Genomic DNA, 12,475 nt, shown 5'->3' with positions numbered 1-12,475 from the left:
AGAGTGTGTTTGGCTTTCGCCACCCATTTTAAATTAATTTTGCTATGCCCTTTTTCGAGGTTAGTATACTGTGCCTCTGTCTAACAATGACACAGAAGTGATACCCGGGGTAAACCTACGATCCCTATCCACTCATCAAGATTCCTCTTGAAGAGAGTCAGTGAGTGACTCTGCCTAACCTGGACTGGGATTTTATTCCAGAGTGAAGGGAGCCTCTGGGTTATGAATCTGTCCCTCCAGCATGTCCTATTTATTTCAGTGCTGAGGTTCAAGTCTCTCGAGGGCGTAGCTCGATGGGATTTGGATTTTCTGAGGTGCAGCATGTCCATTAATTCCAGGTTGGACATGGCTTTATACGTCAGGCACAGATCGCCTCTGAGCAGGCGGTATGCCACTGAGTAGAGCTGGAGTTTCTTTAACCGGGCAGCATAGGGCATCTGTTTGAGCCCTTTGATCCTCTTGGTGAGGTACTTTTGGGGTATTTCCAGTTGCTGCAGGTGTCTGGTAAGGTACATCCCAAAAGGGGCATTATACTCAATTATGGGCCTGATGAGGGATGAGTAAAGAGACACAATGACCTCCCCTGATCTAGATGTGAATCCCTTCATGATTAGGTGGGCTATATAAAATGTTTTTCTAACCACTTTGGCCACGTGGTTGTCAAATGAGAGATTGCTATCAACTTGTGTCCCCAGGTCCCTAATTACTTCTTCCATACTTAATGGATTACCACTTATGTGGTAATTTGTGGGCACTTTGTTTTTGCCAAAGGGGATGACTATACACTTTTTGGCGTTTAGCTTGAGGCCATGGCTCTGGCACCAGTTGTCTGTTTCTATGAGGCCCTATTGGAGGATGCTTGTGTCGGCTGGAGAGTCGATTATGGCGCCCAGTTTGCAGTCATCTGTGAACTTGGTCAGCCACAGTCCTTCCATGTTGGCCTATACCTCTGAGAAATATATACCAAACAAGAGAGGTCCCAGGACTGAGCCTAGTGGGATGCCATGTGTAACTGGTTTGGAGTCTGACATGGCTCCAGCAATTCTAACCATGTGGGTTCTGTCCTTGAGCCAGTTTGCAACCCATCTAGTGACATAGGGGTTTATATTTAAGCTGGTGAGCTTATCTATAATGCCTGAGTGGGGTATTGTATCGAAGGCTTTTGCGAGATCCAGGTAGGCTGTGTGGACCACCTTCCCCTCGTCAATGGCCTTGGTGACTGTTTCAAATAAATCGACCAGGTTTAAGAGGCAGGATCTGCCCTTAACAAAGCCGAACTGGGTAGGATCCAGTGTCTGTAGGTCCCCAATATCTTTATTTATAAGGTCCATGATGATCCTTTCCATAGCTTTGCAGACCAAGCTAGTCAGGCTTATGGGGCGATAGTTTCCAGGATCCGTTGAGGCACCACCTTTGTGGAGAGGGACCACCGTTGCTGTACGCCACTCTTTGGGTACATATCCTGTAGTAAGGCTGAGATTGAACAGTAGTTTTATATTTGGGTTTAGCTCTTCTTGGAGTTCATGTAGGACGCAGCCCGGGACACCGTATGGTCCCATTAATGCAGTGTTTTTTGCTTTGGAGAGGGTGGCTCTTACCTGAACATCTGAGATGTCAGGGGGGTAGCACTCTGCTGGGATAGATATTTGCCCTTTTGGTGGGGAGGGGGGGTAAAAGTTTGCGCTGAACCTGTCAGCTAGGATGTTGGCAATGTCTGTGGGTTCGGTGTATTTTTTGTCATTTTGGACTAATTCTGAGCATATCTGGGAATTTCCACCCAGGTTCCTAACATAACTAAAGAAAGCCTTGTGATTATCCTTAGTATCCTGTGCAATTTTTCTCTCAAAGCTGGCCTTAGATGATTTTATGAGTGCCCGTAGTTTTTTGCTAATACTGATCAGAGATGCCTTCCCTTTTTGGGATTTTGCTCTATCATGTAGTAGCTTCCTCCTTCTATTGTATAGTTTGTTTATGGATGGGGTCCACCAGACAGGATGTCTGCCTTTGGAGGATTGGGTCTTGGTTTTATTTGGGATTGCATGATCCATGCATTCCTGAAGGTGTTCATAGAATGTGTTTATAAAGGATTCTGCGGTCTGGGCCGATTTTCCACAGGCCCGGGGCTTTGAAGGATTCCACCTCGGTTTTGAGGAGTGTGAAATTTGCTTTAGAGAAGTTTTTCACTGTGGTTTTCTGGGCAGGGGTGGGGTCGGGATGTGAATATCCAGTGAGATTAGTTTATGGTCTGATCTTACCAGTGAGGGATACACTTCTGGTCTGGAGCATAGAGTCCCCATGTTGGTGATGATCAGGTCCAGTATGTTTTCCCCTCTTGTGGGAGTGGTAACAAGTTGTTCCATAGCATTTGAGTTTATAAATTCTAGGAACCTTTGGGCTGGGGTGTTGGAGCTAGAGTAATGCTCCCAGTCTATGTTTGGGTAGTTGAAGTCGCCCAATATAATGGTGTTTGGAGAGACCTTCATATTTTCCAGTGTTCTCAGGAAGGCTGAGTGGGGTTCCTGGGTTTGGGAGGGTGGTCTGTAGCAGGCTATAAACTGGAAGGCAGTTTTACACACTATTAGTTGCACATGGATAGTCTCTGATGCTTCGTGCTGTGCCACCAACCTAGAGGTGTGGGTATCTTTGACAAATATTGATACTCCCCCTCCTTTTGTGGTTCGGTCCAAGTTTTGGGGCCAAAAAGCATGGTATGAGGTATAACCTGGTAGTGCTGGGGTGCTCTCAGGAGCCTTGAACCAGGTTTCTGTTACTGCACAGATATCGATGTTCTCCATGCTAAGGAGAGTTTTGAGTGCATGCATCTTGAGGTTTAGACTTCTGGCGTTGAGTAGCACTATTCTTAGTTTCTTATCCCTTGTGATACCTATGGAGGTGGGTTTGTCTTTTGAGCCTTGCCTAAAAAAGGCACTATGGGGGTAGCAAGAGCCTTTGCCAATATCTGAAAGCCCAGGGGTGATAGGTGCAAGCCGTCCCTAGCGAAGCATCGTGGCTTGTCGAGAATGTCATCCCAGATTGACAGGCATTGGATCCCCTTTGAATGACACCAATGCTTAAGCCAATTGTTGAAATTGATCATCTTGTCTTCATATTGTGGCATCATTCTTGGTGAGGATAAGATGCTACTCAAGGTATGGGTCATACCGGCCTGGGCTACATGCTCAGAGAGCTCCTCTATGTCTCTTTTCATGTAGTCCAGGTAGGTACGTCTCAGGTCATTCACACCAGCATGGACAATGACTGAGTCATATTTGTACTTGCTTTGGAGTGACCTTAGTGCTTGTGTTATGTGGAGGATCCTAGTGCCCGACAGGCAGCTCACTGTGACCTTCTCCTTGTTCAGCCTGGTGAGCGGGACATCAGTGTGCCTGACGATAGAGTCACCTATTACAAGTGTATCAGGTGTGTTGTTTAGCCTTAAGGGCTGTGACTGTTCGGCACACTGGCTTTGTGAGCTATGTGTTGCATGTGTTTTGTTTTGGGGTAGCGGTTGCTTGGGTGTCTGCTTTGGAGGTCTCTGCTGCTTAGGTAGATTTTTATTTAGAGCCTCCGAGTATGTTTTTGTGTGTTTATGTGTTTGGTTTGCTGTCGTGGTAGGTCTATGTGAGACTGGAATTGTAGTGAGTGTGGTTTCCTTTTCCTCCTGACTGATTACACCAGTACTGAGTTGAGAGAGCTTAGCCTCCAGTTTGGCTATATGGTTGCATCTCTCACATGTGTTGGAATTTGTTGAGAGGAGGAGAGGGTTGTCTGTGTACATGAGGCAGTTGTAACATTGCCTCAAGATTCCCAGATTCACCAGCTGGACCGGAGAGGAGATTGACAACTGACCTTTGGACATGCTAGAATAGTATTGGGAATTCCTTTATAATTGAAAAAAAGGGCCAATGGGGAACAAGGTACTCAAGGGGAGTTTGTGAGGGTGTAGTGCTTTTAATTTTTTAGTGCTGACTTATATAATTGCTTTAGTGAGCAAGTGCCAGGTAACTTAAATGCAATGTGCTACAGGTAACTTAAATGCAAAAACGACAAACAGTAACTTTCATTCAAGTGAAACAAGGAAATAAGTACAGTAAGCAACGCAGATATCACTAGAGATCCACAGAAGTGCTGAAAAGCCGCATTTTAGGTGGAATTAGCATTTCAGGGAAATAACAAGCAAACAAACAACAAGCATACAAACAAAGCTAGATTCAGCAGGCCTGGATCTAGTCTATGCTACAGCAAACAAGGTGTACCAATTTCAGTAAGAAGCAGTTCAAATATGCAGGCTCTATAAGCCTTTAACCAGAAATTCCCAGCTCAGAAGGGCAGAGTCCAGCCTCTCCTCCCACAAGAGTGCAGACCACGAACCCTCTTAATGTAAAATAACTGGCCTGAAGCCCAAGTGCTTAAACCAGAATTAATACACTTTTAGAATAACAGACACTGAGCTCTCAATCAGCAGTTCCCAACTTAGAAGGATGTAAGCTACCTGTCCTGCCACCACAGTGCAGGCCACAAACCTTCCTAATCAAAACATCTGGTCTGAAGCCCAAGTGCTTAATCCAAAAGACTTAGAATGATAGCTACACTTTAATCAAGTTACTACCAAGCAGTAATAAATACAATTGAATACTTTAAAGAATGCCTGGATTAGTGCTCAAGTTATACAAACAAAGCTAGATTCAGCAGGCCTGGATCTCGTCTATGCTACAGCAAACAAGGTGTACCAGTTTCAGTAAGAAGCAGTTCAAATATGCAGGCACTATAAGCCTTTAACCAGAAATTCCCAGCTCAGAAAGGCAGAGTCCAGCCTCTCCTCCCACAAGAGTGCAGACCACGAACCCTCTTAATGTAAAATAACTGGCCTGAAGCCCAAGTGCTTAAACCAGAATTAATACACTTTTAGAATAACAGACACTGAGCCCTCAATCAGCAGTTCCCAACTTAGAAGGATGTAAGCTACCTGTCCTGCCACTACAGTGCAGACCACAAACCTTCTTAATGTAAAACAACTGGTCTGAAGCCCAAGTGCTTAAACTAAAAGGCTTAGAATGAGTTACACCAAGCAGTAATAAATACAACTGAGTACTTTTAAGATGACGCAAAAGCAAAATAAAGTAGGAAGAAACACAAATACAAAAAGTTACATTTATTTTTTTTTTTTTTTTGAGTGAGCAAATGAGATGGGCCCAGGAGGAGTATCCAAGTGCAAATTTACAAGAGGGGCAGGCAGTTTCAAAGCCACCAAGATTAACACCAAGACAAAAACAGTGAGGGTGTGTGGGGTCCTACTGAAAAAACAGTCACAACTTCCAACTAGATATTGCTCAATGCAACACAAACAAATTACTTTAAATCGTGTATTATTTGATAAAAGTGCAGATAAAAATCTACTTAACTCCACTCATGCAGGTCTCAGTTGGCCAAAGCTCACAGTTTAAACAGAAAACAATTCACTGTACCACTTGTATAAGACAGAAACCGAATAACAATGAGGTAAACTACCCCCACTGATCACTGGCTATGCAGGTTTTTTAACAAGCCTTAACTGAAAATACCACTTGTATAAGACCTACTGAAAAAACAGTCACAACTTCCAGCTAGATATTGCTCAATGTTTTCTCTGTGTTAGTGTGACCTTGGAATCTGCATCTTTTGATAGTGGGTTTATGGGGCAAAGCCTCACTAACAAGGTGCAGGGGACACAGACCCATTGAAAAGTATTAATTTCGGTACTTACATATTATCGCAACCAGATTTCTAACGTGGTATAATTCATAATGTTATCGCAGAATGAGTTTATCTGTACTGAAGTACCGACTGCAATCCTCAAGGATTTAGGAAAAATATATTTCATGTACTTTTTCCAGCTTTAGTATCTTAACATTGGAATTGAGGCCCACAATCCCCAACCCATGTCAGGTCATTGTGCAGAATGGGGAGCTTCCCTTTTCAATGATAGGATTTTGCAGTGATACAAACAAGCCATGGGAGAAGAATAACTGCCTAAACGCACCATCACCCCTCAAATTTATGCTGAGCTCCACAAAATATGAAGTCAAAAGTAAGTAAACCGAGTACTATCAACCATTACAGACCTCCAACTCACAGTCCAACAAGTACAAGTAGGAGTATGCGGCATCCAACTCCTACTACGGCCCGACTACAGATTGTTACAAACAGAAAAGAAACGGCAAGATTATGAAATGTGTGTAAGCTTACGAGAATACAGGGTGTAGTCAAACAATATACCAGTAAAAAGTTAAAATAGCACTTTCCTCACCCACTATAACACATATTAACGACATAATAATGGCAGTAAATCTCCGCGGCATAAATAAGAACCACAGATGCAGCCCTATGATCACTTCAAACTAGGTGATATAATTCACCATTTTAACAGTAAGAGAAATAGTGGTTAACGTGTATTTTGGATATTAATTGCAGTCAGTCAACAGTGCCATGTGTTAGCATTTCATACTGTTTGGAATCTGGTTGTGATAATACGTAAGTACTTTAATTTCTTTTGTTTTATATTTGTGCTGGTGATTTTTTACTATAATGTTCAGTTTCACAAATTGCTAAATATTTTGATGATTCTAAATTTTTGTCATTTCAATGTTTTGTCGATGCTCAGTTTGGTGATTTCATTTTGTGTCATTATGGATTCACCTTTATGATATTGAGTATGTTGTAGTTCTACTTTATTTTATGTACGTAATGTATAAATGTAAGGTGTTTGTCTGTGTGGGTGGATGGGGTGTGTGTGTGTGTGTGTGTGTGTGTGTGTGTGTGTGTGTGTGTATGGTTGTATGTCAAGTAATTGACACAGCTATCAGTTTTATAGTGTTACACTTTATTTGGTTTCACAAGCTCATATCCTCAGGTAAGGTCACTGAGGAGCTTACATTCATTTATGCCTGGTCTGTATGCCAATTCATCAGCCCAAATATAAAACTCTTTTTTAAAACTACCTAGGTTTAGAGCCATCTTAATTGTTAAATGGGACATATTCCATAATCTTCCTGCTCCGACAAGAAAGCTGTTTTTTTTTTAACTTGTGTGGAATTTTTGGTTACATTATACAACATCAAAGACAACCCTTTGCTGGATGCCAATAGGCCATTCTTGAAACATTTATATATTAAGATGACTGCCTATAAGGAGCCTGTAGCTGATTGAGTGACGTTTCATAACCTTGAGTCTTTCTTTGTATATTGCTTGGGCTGAAGGAGGGTCTCTGTGTTCATCAGTGGCAGTGACTAACATTGAGCAGCTTCCCTGCCCCCCGGAGAGGTGGTTACTGACTTGAAACTGTAGTTTTATTGGCCACTAGGGGTCATTTCCATAACTCCTTCATCTTCCTCTCTTAAAACCTAGTTGCCTCGTGGTTTGAGCGTCTTTTCAGGCTTGTTGGCTGTTGGTGAAGCACCCTCCAAGAGGAAAAAACGCTGAGAGAAGAAGGGAGCCACTTTTGAGATTTTAAGTATTTTTTCTCTGTTTATTTGCTAAGTTTTTCTGCATAGCTGCCTAGCTTGAGCATTTTCTGGCTTGTTAAACTTGATTTCTGTATTAGTAGCTGTATTTAGAGCACAACCAAAAGCTGTTTGCTGAATTTCCTGTTTGCACTTAATTTTAAATCGTTTTTTCTTAAAACTTGCATATTTTCTGTCCTTGACCTAGCACTCTTGTGTGGGGTCATTTACTGCACTGTTATAACTTGATATTACTTGTGAACCTCTGCTATCTCTGTAAAAAACAAAAACAACAAAAAAAATCTTGCTTTTTTCCCACTTTTCTGAGAGTTAAAAAAGTTCAGTTACAGGCTTGCTGTTCCTGAACTGTTTGAAAGTTTCTGTGAGGCCATTTTTGCTTGGGCTGAAGGAGGGTCTCTGTGTTCATCAGTGGCAGTGACTAACATTGAGCAGCTTCCCTGCCCCCCTGAGAGGTGGTTACTGACTTGAAACTGTAGTTTTATTGGCCACTAGGGGTCATTTCCTTAACTCCTTCATCTTCCTCTCTTAAAACCTAGTTGCCTCGTGGTTTGAGCGTCTTTTCAGGCTTGTTGGCTGTTGGTGAAGCACCCTCCAAGAGGAAAAAACGCTGAGAGAAGAAAGGAGCCACTTTTGAGATTTTAAGTATTTTTCTCTGTTTATTTGCTAAGTTTTTCTGCATAGCTGCCTAGCTTGAGCATTTTCTGGCTTGTTAAACTTGATTTCTGTATTAGTAGCTGTATTTAGAGCACAACCAAAAGCTGTTTGCTGAATTTCCTGTTTGCACTTAATTTTAAATCGTTTTTTCTTAAAACTTGCATATTTTCTGTCCTTGACCTAGCACTCTTGTGTGGGGTCATTTACTGCACTGTTATAACTTGATATTACTTGTGAACCTCTGCTATCTCTGTAAAAAAAAAACAACAAAAAAAAAATCTTGCTTTTTCCCACTTTTCTGAGAGTTAAAAAAGTTCAGTTACAGGCTTGCTGTTCCTGAACTGTTTGAAAGTTTCTGTGAGGCCATTTTTGCTTGGGCTGAAGGAGGGTCTCTGTGTTCATCAGTGGCAGTGACTAACATTGAGCAGCTTCCCTGCCCCCCGGAGAGGTGGTTACTGACTTGAAACTGTAGTTTTATTGGCCACTAGGGGTCATTTCCATAACTCCTTCATTTGTCCTCAGAGGAGTGGTTTAAGGTTATAACTTGTAGTTTATTGGCCATTTTGGGTCATTTCCTGTCTTTTCCAGCCCCCTGCTATAAAGCACGCTTTAGCGCGATTTAGCCCGATTAGTTGCTACCGTTGCACACTAGGGCAGCGCCGGTTAAGCAGGTTTAAACTATTCGGGCTACCTAAAGTCCACTCTTCAAATTTTCCCTTAAAACTACCTTCCTCGAACTATACTACTGATCTAATCAGCTTATCCTATAATTAAAAAGATCATCTCTACTTGACTCCAAGTAGACTATTCTCTATCTGTTAAACGTAGCACTTGCTCCTACAGTACTTATTACCTTGATACGGCACTCTTGTCATAGATAGTACCCCAAAAGGCAACCCCCATTTCTCGGTCACCCACGTCCCCGGAATCTTTTTAAAGTTTTTTGTCTATTCCTTCTAGCATGTCGAGGGATCAGTTGCTAGTGTCCTCTCCTGCTCAGCTGGTTAACCTGGAATATTGAGGCAATGTTACAATTGAGTCATGTACACAGACAACCCTCTCCTCCTCCCACAAAACACAAATACATGCGAGAGATGCAACTATACGGCCAAACTGGAGGCTGAGCTCTCTCAACATAGGACTGGCAAGACCAGTCAGGAGGAGAAGGTTACCACACACACTATAGACCCAGTCTCACATAGTACCATTACAACCTCAAATCATACACATAAACACACAAAGACATACTCGAGGCTCTGATCAAAAATCTACCAAAACAGCAGAGGCCACCAAAGCAGACACCCAAACAACCACCACCTCAGAACACAACACCTGCAACACATAGACCTCACAGTCAGAGTGTCAAACAGTCACAGCCCTTAAGGCCAAACACAATGCCAGACACACTAGTCATTGGTGACTCCATAGTCAGACACACTGACGTCCGCTCACCAGACTGAGTAAGGAGAAGGTCACAGTAAGCTGCCTGTCGGGCGCTAGAATCCGCCACATAACGCAAGCACTCAGGTCTCTCAACAGCAGGTACAAATATGACTCAGTCATTGTCCATGCTGGTGTAAACGACCTGAGACGTACCTCCTTGGACTACATGAAAAGAGACATTGAGGAGCTCTCTGATTATGTAGCCCAGGCAGGTATGACCCTGACCTTGAGCAGTATCCTACCTTCACCAAGAATGATGCCACAATACAGAGATAAGATGATCAGCTTTAACAATTGGCTTAAACACTGGTGTCATTCAAAGGGGATCCAGTGTCTGTCTGCCTGGGATGACATGCTGGACAAGCCACGCTGCTAAGGGACGGCTTGCACCTGTCACCCTGGGATTCCGGATATTGGCAAAGGCTCTTGCCACCCCATAGTGCCTTTTTAGGCAAGGCTCAAATTCTAAACCTACCACCCTAGAACACAAAAAGGAAAAAAACTAAGGGTAATGCTGCTCAATGCCAGAAGTCTAAATCTCAAAATGCACGCACTCGAGGCCCTTCTCAGTATGGAGAACATCGATGTCTGTGCTGTGACAGAAACCTGGTTCAAGGCTCCTGAGAGCACCCCAGCTATCAGGTTTTACCTCATATCATGCGTTCCGCCCCAAAATCCGGACAATACCAAGAAAGGAGGGGTATCCATATTCATCAAGGACACCCACACCTCAAGACTGGTGGCAACGCACGATGCATCGGAGACCATCCAGGTGCAATTAACCATAGGCAAGACTGCTCTGCAAATTGTAGCATGTTACAGGCCACCCTCACAAACTCAGGAACCTCATATGGCCTTCCTGAAAACACTAGAGGGATAAATGTATCACCAAACACCATCATACTAGGTGACTTCAATTACCCTAATATAGACTGGGAACACTACTCAAGCCCAAACACCCTAGCCCAAAAGTTCCTGGAATTCATAAACTCAAATGCCATGGAACAACTAGTCACCATCCCCACAAGAGGAGATAACATACTTGATCTCATCATCACGAACATGGGAGCACAATGTTCAAAACCGGAGGTGTACCCTCACTGGTGAGATCAGACCACAAACTAATCTCGCTGGAGGTCCTCATCCCACCCCACCTGAAATAAAAAGACCACAGTAAAGAACTTCTCAAAAGCCGACTTCACACTTCTAAAGACTAGTGTGGTCTCCTTTAAGGCCCCGAGCCGGCAGAAAACAGTACTCAAGCCGCTGAATCACTTACAAATGCCTTCTACCAGCACCTGCAGGACTGCATGGATAAGGCAATCCCAAGCAAAACAAAGACTCTTTGTACCAAAGGCAAGCGTCCAGTCTGGTGGACCCCAGCCATAAACAAACTCTACAACAAAAGGAGGAAGCTACTACAAGATAGAGCAAAATCCTTAAAAGGTAAGACACCCTTGATCACTATAAGTAAAAACTAAGAGCTCTCATAAAATCATCCAAAGCAAATTTCGAGAGAAAAATAGCTAAAGACTCAAAAGACAATCATAAGGCCTTCTTTAGCTATGTTAGAAACCTGGGAGGAAACTCCCAGATATGCTCAGAGCTAGTTCAAAATGATGTGAAGATTACTGATCCTACAGACATTGCCAACATACTGGCTGACAGGTTCAGTGCAAACTTCTCCCCTCCCCAAAAGGAGAGATATCTATACCAAACGATTGCAGCCCCCAAACATCTCCAGCGCCCAAGTGAGAACTGCTCTCTCCAAAGCAAAAACACAGCATCCATGGGACCTGATGGTGTCCCCGGCTGTGTGCTCCATGAACTCAATGAGGAATTAAACCCACAGCTAGGACAGCTGTTTAATCAAAGTCTTACCTCTGGATACGCACCAGGAGTGGCGCACTGCAACTGTGGTACCACTTCACAAAGGCGGTGCCTCCACCGACCCTGGAAATTACCGCCCATTAGCTTGACAAGCCTTATCTGCAAAGCCATGGAGAGGATCATAATGGACCTCATAAATAAAGACATAGGGAATTTGCAGACTTTGGATCCAACCCAGTTTGGCTTTGTCAAAGGCAGATCATGCCTTTTAAACTTGGTTGACTTTTTCAAACAGTCACCAAAGCCATTGATGAGGAAAGGCAGTCCATACAGCCTACCTCGATCTGGCTAAGGCCTTCGATACAATACCCCACTCGGGTATCATTGAAAAACTCATCAGCTTAAATGTCAACCCATACATCACAAGATGGGTTGCAAACTGGCTGAGTGACAGAACCCACAGGGTCAGAGTTGCTGGCGCCATGTCAGACTCAAAGCCTGTCACAAGTGGTGTCCCACAGGGCTCAGTCCTGGGCCCAGTACAAGCAAACGCAGGAGGGTTATGGCTGACAAAGTTTGCAGATGACTGCAAACTGGGCCATAGTAGAAAACACATCTGATACAGATATCCTTCAGAAGGGTCTCACAGAAACGGATAACTGGTGCCAGAGCCACGGCCTAAAGTTAAATGCCAAAAAATGCATAGTCATACCCTTCGGGAAAAACAAGGTTACCCCTAGCTACCAAATAGGTGGCAATCCACTGAGCACAGAAGAAGTTATCAGGGACCTGGGGACCCAGGTTGATAGTAGTCTGTCATTCGACACCCATGTAGCTAAAGTAGTTAGGAAGACCTTCTACATTGCCCACCTTATCATGAAGGGATTCTCATCTAGATCAAGGGAGGTCATAGTCTCCCTTTACTCATCACTCATCAGGCCAATGATTGAGTACAATGCCCCATTCGGAATGTATCTGACCCGACACTTGCAGCAGCTGGAGAGGCCACAAAAGTTCCTCACCAAAAGGATAAAGGGTCTCAAAAATCT

The 12,475-nt window shown here is 43.5% G+C and overlaps 1 protein-coding gene across 1 annotated transcript in view; it reads left to right on the top strand.

Moving 5' to 3' along the window:
- The window catches only part of ANKS4B (ankyrin repeat and sterile alpha motif domain containing 4B), a 128,561-nt gene that overhangs the window by 62,550 nt on the left and 53,536 nt on the right, over positions 1 to 12,475 (top strand). The gene's annotated exons all lie outside the window — the stretch shown is intronic.

Source organism: Protopterus annectens, chromosome 12.part0 (genome assembly GCF_019279795.1).
Source record: "Protopterus annectens isolate FY-2018-M chromosome 12.part0, PAN1.0, whole genome shotgun sequence".
Lineage (NCBI taxonomy): Eukaryota > Metazoa > Chordata > Ceratodontiformes > Protopteridae > Protopterus > Protopterus annectens.
Note: the sequence above shows the minus strand (reverse complement) of the source record. Positions and strands in the feature narration are given on the sequence as shown.